General features: G+C 44.4%; 1 long non-coding RNA gene and 1 pseudogene across 1 annotated transcript in view; one reads left to right on the forward strand and one right to left on the reverse strand.

Moving 5' to 3' along the window:
- The window catches only part of LOC112645384 (uncharacterized), a 206,574-nt gene that overhangs the window by 157,244 nt on the left and 32,913 nt on the right, over positions 1–16,417 (reverse strand). The window contains exons 3-4 of the long non-coding RNA XR_004813241.2: positions 6,397–6,544; positions 5,444–5,524 (exon numbers count right to left, since the gene is read on the reverse strand). This is a non-coding gene — a long non-coding RNA (uncharacterized LOC112645384). The remainder of the gene's footprint in view (positions 1–5,443; positions 5,525–6,396; positions 6,545–16,417) is intronic.
- Positions 466–1,079, forward strand: LOC112645382 (60S ribosomal protein L17-like; annotated as a pseudogene).

A 16,417-nucleotide genomic window follows, 5' to 3' on the forward strand; every position in this document is an offset into this window, starting at 1 on the left:
CCACGTCGGGCTCCCGGTGCATGGAGCCTGCTTCTCCCTCTGCCTATGTCTCTGCCTCTCTCTCTCTTTCTGTGTGACTATCATAAATTAAAAAAAAAAAAAAGAGAGAGAGAGAGAGAGAGAGAGCTTAAGCTACGTGCCAAGGTCACACAGTTAATAAAGAACAAAGTGTGAACTTAAATCCAGGTCTGGTCTACCTGACTCTAAAGGCACATGGACATCTAAGAAATCCCAGCACTTGAAGTCTTGCATAGGGAACAACTGGGCTGGCGTAAGAGCTACAAAAGGACCCCCGCTGGAATGAAGCTCCCCGCGTCAACCTGGAGAAGTAAAAATGTGCAGGCCCAGAGCTGATCACAAGAATGTAGAGTAAAAATTTTCACTCACCCTACCCCAAGTAATTTTACACCAGTGACCTCAAGCTGAAATGAGTTTCAAAGGCAATACTGGTCTTCCTCTTCCCCCGAGCAGCCTAAGGTGACCTCCGGAGATGGTTGGCTACTCGCTGGACCCAGAAAACCCTACAAAATCATGCAAGTCGAGAGGTTCAAATCTTCGTGTTCACTTTAAGAACACACGTGAAACTACCCAAGCCATCAAGGGTATGCATATTCAAAAAGCCACCAAGTATCTGAAAGATGTCACTTTGCAGAAGCAGTATGTGCCATTCCGTCGCTACAATGGTGGAGTTGGTAGGTGTGCACAGGCCAAACAGTGGGGCTGGACACAGGGTCGGTGGCCCAAGAAGAGTGCTGAATTTTTACTGCACATGCTTAAAAATGCGGAAAGTAATGCTGAACTTAAGGGTTTAGATGTAGATTCTCTGGTCATTGAGCACATCCAGGTGAATAAAGCCCCCAAGATGTGATATAGAATCTACAGGGCTCATGGCCAGATTAATCCATACATGAGCTCTCTCTGCCACATTGAGATGATTCTTACTGAAAAAGAGCAGATTGTTCCTAAACCAGAAGAAGAGGTTGCACAGAAGAAAAAGATATCCCAGAAGAAACTGAAGAAACAAAAACTTATGGCCCGGGAGTAAATTCTGCATAGAATAAATGCAAAAAAAAAAAAAAAAAAAAGGCAATACTGAAAAGGAAAAGAAGTCACAAAAGGACATCACGAAGTCTTAGCGAAATGTTTTCCATAGGGAGGGGAAGTACTACCCCAGTCAGAAGAAGTTTTGGCACCAGTCAGTCTGAGCATTTTTAGTGCATTAGCTACTGTCAATCTCTAGGTCTGAATGGAGTGAAGTAACTGTAATTCCCTAAAGATAATTCTGCAAGGCCTCAAATTGCCCTCCCTTCTCACTACTGATGTTCTTTTTTCTTTTTTTAAGATTTATTTATTTGAGAGAGAGAAAGAGTGGGAGGGGCAGAGGGAGAAGGAGAGAGGGAAAATTTTAAGCAGTCTCTATGCTGAATGCAGAGCTGACACAGGGTTCTATCTCAACCCTGAGATCACAACCTGAGCTGAAACCAAGAGTGGGAAGCTTAATCGACTGAGCCACCCAGGCGCCGCTCACTGCTGATGTTCGCTGCTCACTGCTGATGTTCTTAAGAGTAGCTAACCAATCTTGCTTCCAAGGCCTCACAGAACAGGCACTCACTGTCCATCTCTGGGATTGCTTGAGGGCATGTTCTTGAGTCGTGAGGAGCTGAGAGACAAGGTGAGGGACAACTGGAGCTGCCATTCCCACCATCTTACCTATTGCAACGTTTCTGAAGGAGCCTAGTTTCCTATCTCCCACAGTCACTGTGCTCCTGAAAAAGATAGACGGCACAGGAAGCTGGACTCCTGCCCCTTTCTCCTGCATCCGCCATTCTAGCATTGACCTCTCCTGTCTGGTCCTGAGAGCTCCCAAAGGCTTTCTGGTGCAAGAATCAGGTACTGAGGGAATTGGGCCCAGAAAGTCCTATCCAAGGAAAGGTCAACTATTAACAATTCAGGACAGGGGATCCCTGGGTGGCTCAGTGGTTTAGTGCCAGCCTTTGACCCAGGACGTGATCCTGGAGACCTGGGATCAAGTCCCACATCAGGCTCCCTGCATGGAGCCTGCTTCTCCCTCTGCCTGTGTGTCTGCCTCTCTCTCTGTGTGTTTCTCATGAATAAATAAAATCTTTAAAAAAAAAAAAAAAAAGGACAGGGAGCAAATTTCATTTATCTTTGAAAATTCAGCACCTGACAGTTGGAGTAGGTGACAGTATTAGTGAAATTAAATTATTCTTAAAGGTTGGAATTAGAAACAAGCCACAAACTTGACCTGTTTCCTGCTTGTCAACTTGTCTCTAATCATCCCAAAACAACATAATACCTCTGTCACCAAAGCTCTTCAGTCCTCTGGATCCTGCTCACAAATCCAAGGACAGAGAGAGTTAAATAATCAACATCTAATTTCTGAGAACCAGCCTCAACTGCTCAGGAAGGCCCGGTGTTTCATTCTCCACCTCTCCACACCCTCACACATTACATACCCGAGAATAAAACAATGTGAATTTCAGACCAGATTAAAGAAATTTCTAACACCTTTTTAATTAACTATCTGACAGCATGTTAGTAGTATTTTGCAAAAAAGAGCAGAAACAGAACAAACCAGCTCCTGAATCACTTCCTCTCAGCATCAACCAACCTAGACCCCACACTCTGAACCACAAGCACACTCAGGCACTTGTAACAGGCATGCACATTCTCAGCACCTGCACTAAACTAAATGACAGTGACACACAAGCCATCAGGATGCCACATGACTCAAATAAGTGTGCAGCGAGCCCCCAGACAATATTAAGAACATAACCCCATCACACTTCAACACAGATGAATGCTGGGAGCTAGAGCATGCACTCGTGTCTCTGTGCCTTGTATGTTCTGTTCGCTTCTGTGGAGAAAGAGGAAAACACGAAATGGAAGCCCTGATGGCTATGAAAAGAATTTCCTGCTATTTGTTTCAGGGAACCACAGGCAGGAAAGAGCCCGGAAAGTCATCCAAACATAACCCACTCCGGAAACTGAATGTGATGCTCAAGGTAAGGCTGTGAAGGAGGTGGAAGAACAGGAAAAGAAATAATATCAAACCAAAACATGAGTATTCTGTGCAATGGCAGAGAACTGCAACTAGGCCCTCCTTCCCCAGGGCCAATGGGGGCACCTGGCTCCAAAGACTCTCCCCACCACACCCACGGTGGACGTCTTCAGGCCACTGAAATAAACACAGAGCAGTGCAAGAAGAGACACCAATAGAATTGCCAACTTGCTCATTTGGGGAAAGGGAGGCACACGTGACAGAAACAGCATTCAAGGTTCTGCCTTTCTGCTACTAATCATAGAATCAGAGCTTGAGGGCAAGAAGGAACAGAAAACATTATCTCAAGGAAATTCAACTTCAGATAAGAAAACCCAAGTCCAGGGTAGGCTAGTGACTTTCTCAGGTAACACTCAGTTCACACACTACTAAGAACCAGCTCTCCTCACTCCCAGCCCCGGGCTCTCCCCCTACCTCTACAACTCCTGGAGGAGGAGGCTGCTGTGGGAATATCCCTCAAAGTGAACTGTATAAAACTCCCTTGTCCTCACTCAAGGTAGGGGTGTAACTGGATCGGCCCTCCAAATTCAGCAAGGGGTGAAATGAAGACTGTTATTTCCTCCCATTTATCTGCATTGCCTGGCTTGGAGCCCTTAGGGAGATTAACCCTCCATTTCAGAAAAGCCCACTGCCATGGGTGACAGGGTCTCTACCCCACATCCCAGGCTGTGGCTCCACTGTCCCCACTCTCACAGGGTGAAGCAGCTAAACTGCATGGAAAGCTCCACCTGCAATGCCATTGCCCCTCTCAGCATGGCCCCCACAGAGCCTGAACCCCTCCCTTGTTCCTCTGCCCTCCCCTAGTCTCTGTATCACCCAGATGGTAAGCTACGCCAGGGGACAGGGAGAGAAGTGAAACCCACCTTGAGTGGAAAGAGGCAAATGAAGGGTGAAAGGAAAATGTGAATAAAGGACGCTGCCTCCAAATGCCTCCCTATCATAAATGTCAGCATGATTTCATACATTCTCGGGAAGGAATGTACCCCTCCAACAGCCCAGAGGAAGAAAACAAGCGTAGACTGCATTGTTGATTCACAGAGGGACCAGACCCAAACTGTGGGTGACTAAAGAAGCCAAGATTCCACTGCCTTCCGGAACCCAGACATCCAGCCCCCTCTCAGTAGTCTCAACTATCCATGTTAGAGAAATTCTGCTTTTGGTTGCTGCAGGGTGAGACCTGTGGATCTCAATTTTTAACAAACATCCCAGATAATTCTGATACAAATAATCAAGACCATCTCAGAAAGTCCTACCTTCTCACTGCCCCACCTGACTCTGAGTAGCTAAGAGCACAGGTTGTGAAGTCCCCAGACCTGGCTTCAGACTCTGGCTCCTGTGCAAGAGCTGCAGAGAGCTGAGCAGATGACTGCAGTTGAGCCCCCGCATCTATAAAATGGGGTTCATAAAAGTACCCACCACATGTGTTTATGGGGAGCTCATGAGGTGATCTAGTTATTTACCATGTTTAGCACACTGCCTGGCAGGTAGTAAGTGCACAGTATTTGCTGGGTACTAGCTGTTCTACTAGTTGTCAGTTGTACTATAATTAGTAAGCACATCATGTTTTATATTGTAATATGTACATATAAAACTCATCACTCCCAAGAAACTGACAGGTCAAGTAACTTTTAAGCTAAGGATTTCTAGAGCAAGTTGCTTTGCTAGCTTAATCCTAAATTACCTCTGCCCTGTGCCCTGCTAATCTCACCACCCTTCTTCTGCCCCTGGATGCCAGGCTCTCAACGAAAGTTTAAATTTACATTGTGCTTTATTTTATGATGAATGTCAAGTGTTTTGTCAGTGTGTTCTGATTGCCTACTCTTTTCTATTAACTTTCTCCAAAGCCCTTGCTTGTCTTCCCTCCTTCCCCTCTCTTCCCTCATCGACCCACAGCCCCCATTTTCCAAATGATTTATAGACAGTTAATAAGTGATCCCTAGGCAAAGAATATCCATCTGGCTGAAACCCTGAAAAATCACTTTGATCAACAGAAAAGGTGGACAGAGAGTAGAGCTCAGGCCTGCACACCCATGGCCTTGTGCTGAGGGGACCAGGCCAAGCTGAGACAGGTTCTGGGCACACTCCCTCTTCTCCGTCGCTTCCTCCACCACTTCTTCACCCCAGCCTGGCCTCCTCATAGAGCTTCTCCCCACTGTCCATACAGTATTTCCACCAGGACAGTCCACAGGCATCTCATACAAACATACCCAAAGCTGCGTTTAGCATCTCAGTCCCAGGCCAACCTATCCCTCATCCTTACCTCAGGGCAAATGGCACCTGACCCACCCAGGAGCCCAAACCACACACAGCTCCAAGTCATCGTCAGCCCCCAACCCACCACCACCCACACTGGTCACTCACCAAGGCCTGCCAGTTCTTCAAATGGCTCTCCTGCCACTGCTCTCCCAGCTCAGATCTGACTCCCAGGCAGACTCCCCGCAGCTGCAACAAACCAGATGCCAGAGCGTATGTCCTGAAACACAATCTGACCAGGTCACTTCCCACTGAAAGCCTCTGGTAGTTAGTTCCCCACTCACAGGACTTCAAACTCCTTAGGCTGGTTGTCAAGACTTTCACAATTTGGGAGAGCCCTGTTCTTCTTGCTACCAAAGAGAGCCCCAAAATAAGACCAGGCCAAAAATATCCAGTACTCCACTCTAACCTAAGAGACCAGCCACCTAGGGAACATGTCATCTCTCACACAGACATCAGCCAAAATTATTTTATATAATGGTGGATCATTGGGCCCTGAAGGGATGATATGGACTTTAATGCGGAAGATAAGGGAAAAGCATAGCCAGGATGTTCAAGCCGCAGGGCCTGTGCTCTTGTAGCCAAAGCCCCTCATTGTGCACATGCCAAAACTAAGGGCTAGAGAAACAAATCTCCTAATTCAAGGACAGAGTTTTAGTCACCAGCACCAGGGCCGAGGTCCCCTGGCCCACAATTCTGCTTCTTCTACCAAGAGGCCTAGAAGACTCTCCCAAGAACAACCATGTGGGATTCCCATAACCTTCCTTTTTTCCTGGACATAACTCAGGACTCCCCAGCACACCCCATAAGCCTGCAGATTCTCAGATGACCTGGGAGGAACAGAACAGGAAGTCTCGAGCTTTGGCACCAGTTCAGAGTGGAACTCCTAAGGCCAAACACAAGGGCCTTTGACTCTAGGTGGAAAAAAAGGCCCATTGTCTTGGTGGGTGGAATCAAACCATAATAGGAGCAAGGAAACCAGTTTTGTGCCTAGAGATGGGGACTTGGCCCTCAAACATCAGGGTGGAGAGGGGCAAGGGAGAAAGGAACACATAACATACCTTAAGAAAACAGAGGCAACTGCAACAGTTCTTACTCATTCCTGGGTTTTGTTTTCTGTTGTGTGTTTATTTGTTTTCCCTCACAGAGAGTTCTGCATGCCCTCCGAGTCCCCCAGGATCTAGGAGGACCAGGAAAAGGTGTGGCTCCCTGGAGAGTAGAAGAATCAAGATGAAATTTCGATGACTCCATTATGAGACTGTTAGTGGAGAAAGGAGCCACTCTACCATTTCCTTAATTGCTGGTGAAACCCCCCCCCCCACCACACACACACACAAAAACAACTCAGAGCTCGCTACAGATCAACAAAGGCAACAAACTCTTCCTGCAAAATACCAGGGACATATATACAGGACAGGGGGATCCTGCCCACCCCAGTACTGCAAGAAACAGGAGGGAAAGAGTAGAAAAGCCAGAGCCTTAAACAACAAATATTTCTTTCTCTTCTTTTCTTTCTTTCTTTCTTTCTTTCTTTCTTTCTTTCTTTCTTTCTTTCTTCTTTCTTTCTTTTTATCTATCTTTTTATTTGAGAGAAAACAAGCTGGGAGCGGAACAGAGGGAAAGGGACATGCAACTCCGCACTAAGCGTGGAGCCCAAGTTGGGGCTCAATCCCACAACCCCGAGATCACTATCTGAGCCAAAATCAAGCATCAGTCATTCAACCCACTGAGCCACTCACGCTCCCCTAAACAACAAATATTTCACGAGCACATTCTCCCTGGACACCAAGTCCAAAGCTACTTGATACAATTCCCAGTTGTGAGAGTGTCTTGGTTTGCCCTATAACAGGTCTCTGATCTTATTCCTTGGTGCCTAGAATCTCATTCCTTTGGGTTTGATCCACTGGGGTTATGGGCCATTTAGATTTAAGAACAAAGTCTACTGTTCCTAGGCCGCGAAGGGGGAGGAGGAGGGAATCTACTGTTTCTCCCTTCCTGCCCTTGCAACAGCTGTTCCTCTGCCTCTAACACCCTTCCTTCTCCTGCTCTTGCCCTCAGCAAACTCAAAGGGCATGCTCACTCAGCAATCTTGAAGGGGCTCCCGCAGGCAGATGAGAGCTTCCCTCTCCCTGCTCCCACAGAACATTAATTTCTTAGGGTTTTGGCCATATGGATATTCTTTACCGGGGGACAGGGGTGTCACATATAACTGCCTATTTAGTCTTCTGGAAAATGGGGGCTGTGAGTAGATGAGAGGAGAGGTGAGAAGGAAGGAAGGGCTTTGGAGAAAGTTAATAGAGAAGAGCAGGCAATCAGAACACACCCTATAAACCAAGCAGCCCTCACTAATCCATTCCGTGCCCAAGTGCTATCTATGTACAGAGGTGAGTCGGTTTCCTTTATTTTTTTTTAAGATTTTATTTATTTTTTAAATATTTTTATTAGAGTTCAATTTGCCAACATATAGCATAACACCCAGTGCTTATCCCACCAAGTACCCCCCTCAGTGCCCATCACCCAGTCACCCCAACCCCCCACCGACCTCCCTTTCCACAACCTTTTGTTCATTTCCCAGAGTTAGGTGTCTCTCATGTTTTGTCACCCTCACTGATATTTTCACTCATTTTCTCTTCTTTCCCCTTTATATTTTCACTCCTTTTATTTATTTATTCATGAGAGACACAGAGAGAAAGAGAGGCAGAGACACAGGCAGAGGGAGAAACAGGTTCCATGCAGGGACCCTGACGCAGGACTCGACCCCAGGACTCCAGGATCACGCCCTGGGCTGAAGAGAGATGCTCAACCGCTGAGCCACCCAGGTGTCCCATGAGTCAGTTTCCTATTCAATGAACGCTTTTCTCCCTTTTCTGCTCTTTCCACCTGCACAGCTCAGTGCTGGATCCTCTGGTTTGGCCCCAATCCCAGGTCTCTAGTATTAGTCTAAGAAGACAAACTCAGGAGGGGCTATTTATGACATTCTGGAGTAATGATACTTAATGTTTTTATTTTTGAAAATTAAGGTAAAGTATGAAAAAGAAAATACCTATCATCTACTCAATTTTCCACCTGTAATCTAGACCTAATCATTGTTTAATATTTGGCCATATTCTTTCCAGTCTTTTTCCAGGTGGCAGATTGTAACCATCCAGAATGCAAAGATCAAATACTTTCTTTTTCCAGTTCTTACACTTCTGGAGGTCAGAAGCCCAAAATGGGTCTCACTGGCATTAAATCCAGGTGTTGACAGGCTGATATTCCTTCTGGAGGTTCAGGAGGCAGATCTGCTTCTCCACCTGTCCCCATTTCTAGGGGAATGTGTCCCCATTTCCCACATTCCTTGGCTCCCAGCCCCTCTGCCTTCAAAGCCAGCAATGGCCAGTGGATGGCCTTGCTCAACCTCACTGCTATTCTCCAATCCTGGCTCTCCTGCTTCCCTCTCTCACTTACAAGGGCACTGTGACTGCACTGGGCCCTCTTGTATAATCCTGGATGCTCTTACCATCTCAAGATCCTTAACTTCATCACATCTGCGAAGTTTCTTTTGCCAAATTAAGTAACATCCACAGGGGTTAGGATGTAGACACTTGGGGGAAGCCATCACTCTAGGTACCACAGGTACCTTTTCTGAACTCTACAACAAAAATTTCATTAGCCTTCCTTCTCTTTTCTTCTGACACACAGGCAAGAGCACAAGCTTTGAGGTGAAACACCATATCTCTCTCACGTTAACTGGCTGGATGATCCTGGATCAATCACTTCACCTCCCTGCGCCTCTTTTTCTCTCATCTATAGCACAAGGTTAATGCTCACTGCATCAGGAAAAGACAGTGAAAGGATAAGGTAGGCTGTCTGAAGCATCACACACAGTGCCTGGAGTGCAATGTACCCTTGCTAACCATCCCTTCCACCCTTTCCCTCACTGCCCCCATTTCTTTCCCCCTTTTCTCTCCCCCTCCCACCCTCATTTCCCCCTTTGTCTCCTTTCTCATCATTTAGCAAAGAATGCCCTACTACCCACCTCTTGTGACTCTGCTTCAGTGTTTCTGGTATCTGATATCTATTCAAGGCAACCACTGTATTTATATGAAGAGGTCTGGGTTTTTTATTTATTTTTTTAATAATAAATTTATTTTTTATTGGTGTTCAATTTGCCAACATACGAATAACACCCAGTGCTCATCCTGTCAAGTGCCCCCCTCAGTGCAAGTCACCCATTCACCCCCATCCCCCGCCCTCCTCCTCTTCACCACCCCTAGTTCATTTCCCAGAGTTAGGAGTCTTTATGTTCTAGGTCTGGGTTTTTAAAAGTCCTTTTATGTTCACTTAAAACTTATATAGACTTCCTCATAACTTACAGGCGCCAGTCCCAATTCTGCGCTGTGAATCTATACATTCATTTCTTTATTTCATCCTTCTGTAGTCCTCTCTCTACTCCTTCTAAATAACAACAGTGCAGAGAGAGGAGCAGTGCCCAGACATCCCAAGGAACTCCTTTAGCAGGATGAATGCTGTTTGCAAAGATGTCCCCTAAAGCCCACTTCTAGGCTCAGCTTCCAGCAAGACCACTGAACTCTGGGACACATTTCCAGGCCCCGCCCCCAGGAACAATAACTGTGACAGAAGCCACACACTCTCTGGGAATCCTGCCATTGGATTATGACATTTTCCAGAATGTTGTTCATGAGTTACTGTGACCTAATCCTTCCACTCCTAGAAATTAACTTCTCCCTATCATTTTCATGTCCAGCTGGTCTGCCAGGACCCTGGCTTAAACGTACATCCCCACTCAGGTGACCAGCATCTCTGCCTATTGCCATTACTGTTAGAGCTCACATCCACTCAGCGCTCGCTATGTGCCAGGCACCATCCTAAAGGCTGTTATGTAGCTACAGCCTCCACAAAAAAAAAAAAAAAAAAAAAAAAAAAAAAAAAATCCCATGAATATTATCATCCTTGTGTTAACAGATTAAAAAAACTGAGACAGAAAAGTTAAGTAATTTACCCAATATCCCACAACTCATAATCTAACTTCATCTCCCACCCAAATATTAATAATTTAATCTGGGAGGAGAACATCCTAAGATTTTGGAGATCTCCTAAATGAAATCTGTCTTTCAAAATGATTTTTGCTCCCCAACCACATTTGCAGGATTCAACAGTCAGCATTTCATTTTCCGTCTTGCCTTTCACACATGCACTTGTTTCCTCACACCACACTCACAATTGCACATCCCTCATAAAAGCTTGCCTTTATGAACCTCAATCTCTTTTAGGAAAAATCTCCTTTGGGAAGATCAAGTTCCTAGTCTCCATGAAGTCATTCTTACTGAACTGTCAACTATTTGCACAGCCATTCTCTGGCCACAAAAGAGGTATACTAGTGAAAGATGTAATGAGAAGCAGGAGGCTGGGAATGGTCATAAAGGGGCGGAGATTGCAAATGCAGAAACAGTCATAAAACACACCCAGGTTTGTGGCCTTTGTACAATGGCAGCCCCACCTGTCTCTTTCCATGCCTGTTGAATCTGACTTCCTTCTCAGCTTGCCCCTCCTGGGCTTGTCTTCTTAGACCAATACTAGAGACTTGGGCCTGGGGCCAAACTTGGGCACTGAGAGCTGTGCGGGTAGAGAGAACAGAAAAGGGAGGAAAGCATTCACCGCACAGGAGACCTGACTCACCTCTGTACATAGCACGGAATGGATTAGTAAGGGCTGCTTGGCAGGACTCATGGCTTAAGGACATTAGTAGGGAGTTGTACTTCCTCAATACTGTCTGAGAGCAAAGGGGAGGGTGTGGGAGGCATCACAGCGCTCTCCATTTAGAAACCCATTGTCCCTCCCTTCTCCCTCTTTTGAGTTACATTCTTCTACCCATAGGTCACTTATTCACTGAGTTGGGTTCCAGGAAAAAGTAATCTCAGTTGAATTTCTTAAAGCCCCAGCCACTCAATTCATCTCAGGAGTGTCTATCATTTTAGTGATGACCAGAAGCAATTATATTTTATTAAGGGACCAGCAGGTAATCTTGATGAGTGCCTTTGTTCCCACAATCCCTCTGAGGCTACAGAGGAAGAATGGAAGGAACCTCCTAGGTCCTGGGGAGCTTTATGTTTACACCTCACCTAATGCCCTTTGAAGCAAGTGCTATTATCCCTATTTTGCAAATGAGAAACCAAAACTCCAAGAAGTCTATTAACTTGTCTCCTGCAAGAACTTGTTAAAAAAATGGAACCAGGACTAAGATTCACATACTTCTGAATCTAAAGCTCATGTTTTCACTCCACAGCATCCTACCTGCCAGAATTCAAGGAAAGGAAAGATGACTGCTTCTAACAGAGGTACTCACAAAGGGCTTCAGTGAAGAGACAAGGTCTGAGATGGGCTTTAGAGTGAACAGTAATTCAGGAGGCTAGGCAGGAAGGCAGGGGCATTATAGGAATAAGGGAAAGAATTAAAATAAATTCTGACACAAGAAAGTAAACTGTTGGGGCGCCTCCGTAGCACAGTCAGTTAAATGTCTGATTCTTGGTTTCAGCTCTTCATGATCTCAGAATCATGAGATAGACCCCTGAGTCAGGTTCCGCACTCAGTGCAGTGTTTGTTTGTGTTTCTCTCTCCCTCTGCCACTCCCTACTATGCGCTCTTTCTCTCTCTCTCTCTCAAATGGATAAATAAATCTTTAAAAAAAAAGAAAAAAAAGAAGAAAGAAGAAAGAAAGAAAGAAAGAAAGAAAGAAAGAAAGAAAGAAAGAAAGAAAGAAAGCAAAAACTGTAAGTTGAGCAAGGCAGCAGATCGGGGCCATGCTACGGGAGCTCTGAATGGCAGCCTGAGGAATCTGAGCTTATCCTACAGATAATAGGAGTAACGTAACTGGGAAGCTTTAAGAAAGTCAGAAACATGACAGAACAACATTGTCAGGAAAATAACTCTGATAATATTAGGCAAGATGACTCAGGGAAGAGATTCTCAACTCTGGCAATTCATTAATTCCCTGTAAGCCTTTTTTCTTTGCTTTTCAGACCTTCAAAACTATTCCAAAAATAGTCCAAGTTGCCATATACCCTTCACTCAACTTCCCCAAATATTAATGTTGTAGATAAGCACAATTACCAAAATCAATATATTATCATTTATATAATACAATGAACTAATCTACAGTTCTTGTTCAAATTCTATCAACCTTTCCACTAAGGTCCTTTTTCTGGACTAGTAACCCATCTAGGATGAAAAATTGTATCTGATGCCTTTATATTCTTAGTCTTCTTTAATCTGGGCCAATTCCTGAGAATTTCTTTTACTTTCGTTAACTTAACATTTTTAAGAGCATTGGCCAATTATTCTGTGAAATGACCCTCAGTTTGAACTTATCTAATATATTCTCATGATTAAACTTAAGCTATGCATCTTTGGCAAGAATACCACAGACATGATGCTGTGCCTTCTCAGTCCATCATATCAGGCCTGTGACACTGATATCTCCCATTACTGGTGATGTTAACTTTGACCACTTGGATAAGGTTTCTCTGTAAAATAACTATTTTACTTGGAAGCTTTTAAAAATCACAAATAGGGATCCCTGGGTGGCGCAGCGGTTTGGCGCTTGCCTTTGGCCCAAGCGCGGTCCTGGAGACCCAGGATCGAATCCCACATCGGGCTCCCGGTGCATGGAGCCTGCTTCTCCCTCTGCCTGTGTCTCTGCCTCTCTCTCTCTCTCTCTCTCTGTGACTATCATAAATAAATAAAAATTAAAAAATAAATAAATAAATAAATAAATAAATAAAAATAAAAATAAAAATCACAAATACCTGGCCCACACCATAGACCAATCAAATCAGTCTCTCTGGGGATAAGGCACAGACACTGGTAGGTTTTATTTTTTATTTTTATTTTTTGTGGGTACTTTATTTTTTTTAATTTATTTTTTATTGGTGTTCAATTTACTAACATACAGAATAACCCCCAGTGCCCGTCATGCATTCACTCCCACCCCCCGCCCTCCTCCCCTTCTACCACCCCTAGTTCGTTTCCCAGAGTTAGCAGTCTTTACGTTCTGTCTCCCTTTCTGATATTTCCCACACATTTCTTCTCCCTTCCCTTATATTCCCTTTCACTATTATTTATATTCCCCAAATGAATGAGAACATATAATGTTTGTCCTTCTCCGACTGACTTACTTCACTCAGCATAATACCCTCCAGTTCCATCCACGTTGAAGCAAATGGTGGGTATTTGTCATTTCTAATAGCTGAGTAATATTCCATTGTATACATAAACCACATCTTCTTTATCCATTCATCTTTCGTTGGACACCGAGGCTCCTTCCACAGTTTGGCTATCGTGGCCATTGCTGCTATAAACATCGGGGTGCAGGTGTCCCAGCGTTTCATTGCATTTGTATCTTTGGGGTAAATCCCCAACAGTGCAATTGCTGGGTCGTAGGGCAGGTATATTTTTAACTATTTGAGGAACCTCCACACAGTTTTCCAGAGTGGCTGCACCAGTTCACATTCCCACCAACAGTGTATGAGGGTTCCCTTTTCTCCGCATCCTCTCCAACATTTGTTGTTTCCTGCCTTGTTAATTTTCCCCATTCTCACTGGTGTGAGGTGGTATCTCATTGTGGTTTTGATTTGTATTTCCCTGATGGCAAGTGATGCAGAGCATTTTCTCATATGCATGTTGGCCATGTCTATGTCTTCCTCTGTGAGATTTCTGTGTTACCCAGGGCAATATACACGTTTAATGCAATCCCTATCAAAATACCATGGACTTTCTTCAGAGAGTTAGAACAAATTATTTTAAGATTTGTGTGGAATCAGAAAAGACCCCGAATAGCCAGGGGAATTTTAAAAAAGAAAACCATATCTGGGGGCATCACAATGCCAGATTTCAGGTTGTACTACAAAGCTGTGGTCATCAAGACACTGTGGTACTGGCACAAAAACAGACACATAGATCAATGGAACAGAATAGAGAATCCAGAAGTGGACCCTGAACTTTATGGTGAACTAATATTCGATAAAGGAGGAAAGACTATCCATTGGAAGAAAGACAGTCTCTTCAATAAATGGTGCTGGGAAAATTGGACATCCACATGCAGAAGAATGAAACTAGACCACTCTCTTGCACCATACACAAAGATAAACTCAAAATGGATGAAAGATCTAAATGTGAGACAAGATTCCATCAAAATCCTAGAGAAGAACACAGGCAACACCCTTTTTGAACTCGGCCATAGTAACTTCTTGCAAGATACATCCACGAAGGCAAAAGAAACAAAAGCAAAAATGAACTATTGGGACTTCATCAAGATAAGAAGCTTTTGCACAGCAAAGGATACAGTCAACAAAACTCAAAGACAACCTACAGAATGGGAGAAGATATTTGCAAATGACATATCAGATAAAGGGCTAGTTTCCAAGATCTATAAAGAACTTATTAAACTCAACACCAAAGAAACAAACAATCCAATCATGAAATGGGCAAAAGACATGGACACTGGTAGGTTTTAAATGCACTCCAGGAGGGACGCATGGGTAGCTAAGCGGTTAAGTGCCTGTCTTTGGCCCAGGGCGTGATCCTGGAGTCCTGGGATTGAGTCCCACATCGGGCTCCCTGCCTCTCTCTGCCTATGTCTCTGGCTTTCTCTCTCTGTGTCTCTCATGAATAAATAAATAAAAATCTTTAAAAAAAATAAATAAATGCACTGCAAGTGATTCTTCAGCATCCAGGGCTGGAAACCACCAGCTTAGACAGTGAAGATTAGAGTCCTGGAAATCGATAAGGAAGCCATTCCTCAGGCCTCTTTCTAAAATAATAAAATAACAGCCAGTTCCAGGCACAATATAAATATTTTTGGACTTTGGCATGGACCCATGGTAGGGGAAAGGAAAGACCAAAAATCCCCTGATTGAGAAAGTGACAACTGAGTAGACTGCTGTCCAATAAAAAAAAAAGAAGGCAGGATGCTAAGTAAAGGGTCCAGCCCTGCTGGTCTGTTTTCTCTCCAGACTTCAAGGAAACCTTTGCTGCAAAGAAGGCACACACCATATAATTTTACTGTCATGAGCCTGATGTGAGCTGCCACTGAGGGAGAGTTATAAATCATGTGATATAAATATATGAACATATGCAAGAAGAGCACTACCAGGTACAACTGAATGAACTATTCACAGAATCTAAGTCAGAGCTACACAACCTGCCTTAACCTTGCTCTCTCCACTTGGCCTTTGTCTCTTCTGAAGTAAATAAGGACCCTGTTGTAAATTTCATGAAATAGGAAAGTGTACACATCTCCTGTCACCAGGTTATTGAAGCAATGATACCATGCTCAACTTCCTTAGCGTTATTATCTTGAGGTTTCCATAAAGAGATTTCATCAACCCTTCCCTTGCATCTGATAACATGCAAAAAGGAACACCAATTTAACCCAAATCCAGAGGCAGGAAGGACCCTGATGAGAACTATCCCTAAGTATTCACAAATCACCAGGATCTGGTGCTGCTGGTGCAGAGGAGCTGCTGCTAGGCAGTAAGTGACAAAAGAGATGGTAGCTATGACACTCACAGAGCACTGAAAAAAAAATGTAACTAAATTTCCCTCAACTATTACAAATCCAAGTAATAGAGGCAAGCCTCTCTACTGGGTCTCACTGAGAGCCTGGCACATAGTTAAATGCTAATACTTAGGTGAAATAATTTACAAAAGGGCAGGGTCACCTAGATCAGGAATGGCTGGGAAAGGTTTCACAAGAGGTAGGATTCAGGTTAGGCCTTTGAATCGTTAAGCCTTAGGGACACAGAGACGATGAGAAACACCAGCACGGGGAACCAGGTGTCAGGCACCACTGTAGAAGCTAATTTTGAGGGGGATTTCAGGAATGAGAAGGGGTTTGCATGTTATTTTATTTATCCCTCCCAACCACCTCATGGGGTTATTTCAGAGGATGCTGATGCTCAGGAAGAGAAAGTAACTTGACAAAGTTGGTGTTGGATCTAAGATTATTAGAAAGTAGGTGTGTCTCACTCCAAAGCCCATGCCGAGAGGACCTCCACTGAGAAAAGACTGAACGTGGTTTAGGGA

This window comes from Canis lupus, chromosome 1 (genome assembly GCF_003254725.2).
Source record: "Canis lupus dingo isolate Sandy chromosome 1, ASM325472v2, whole genome shotgun sequence".
Lineage (NCBI taxonomy): Eukaryota > Metazoa > Chordata > Mammalia > Carnivora > Canidae > Canis > Canis lupus.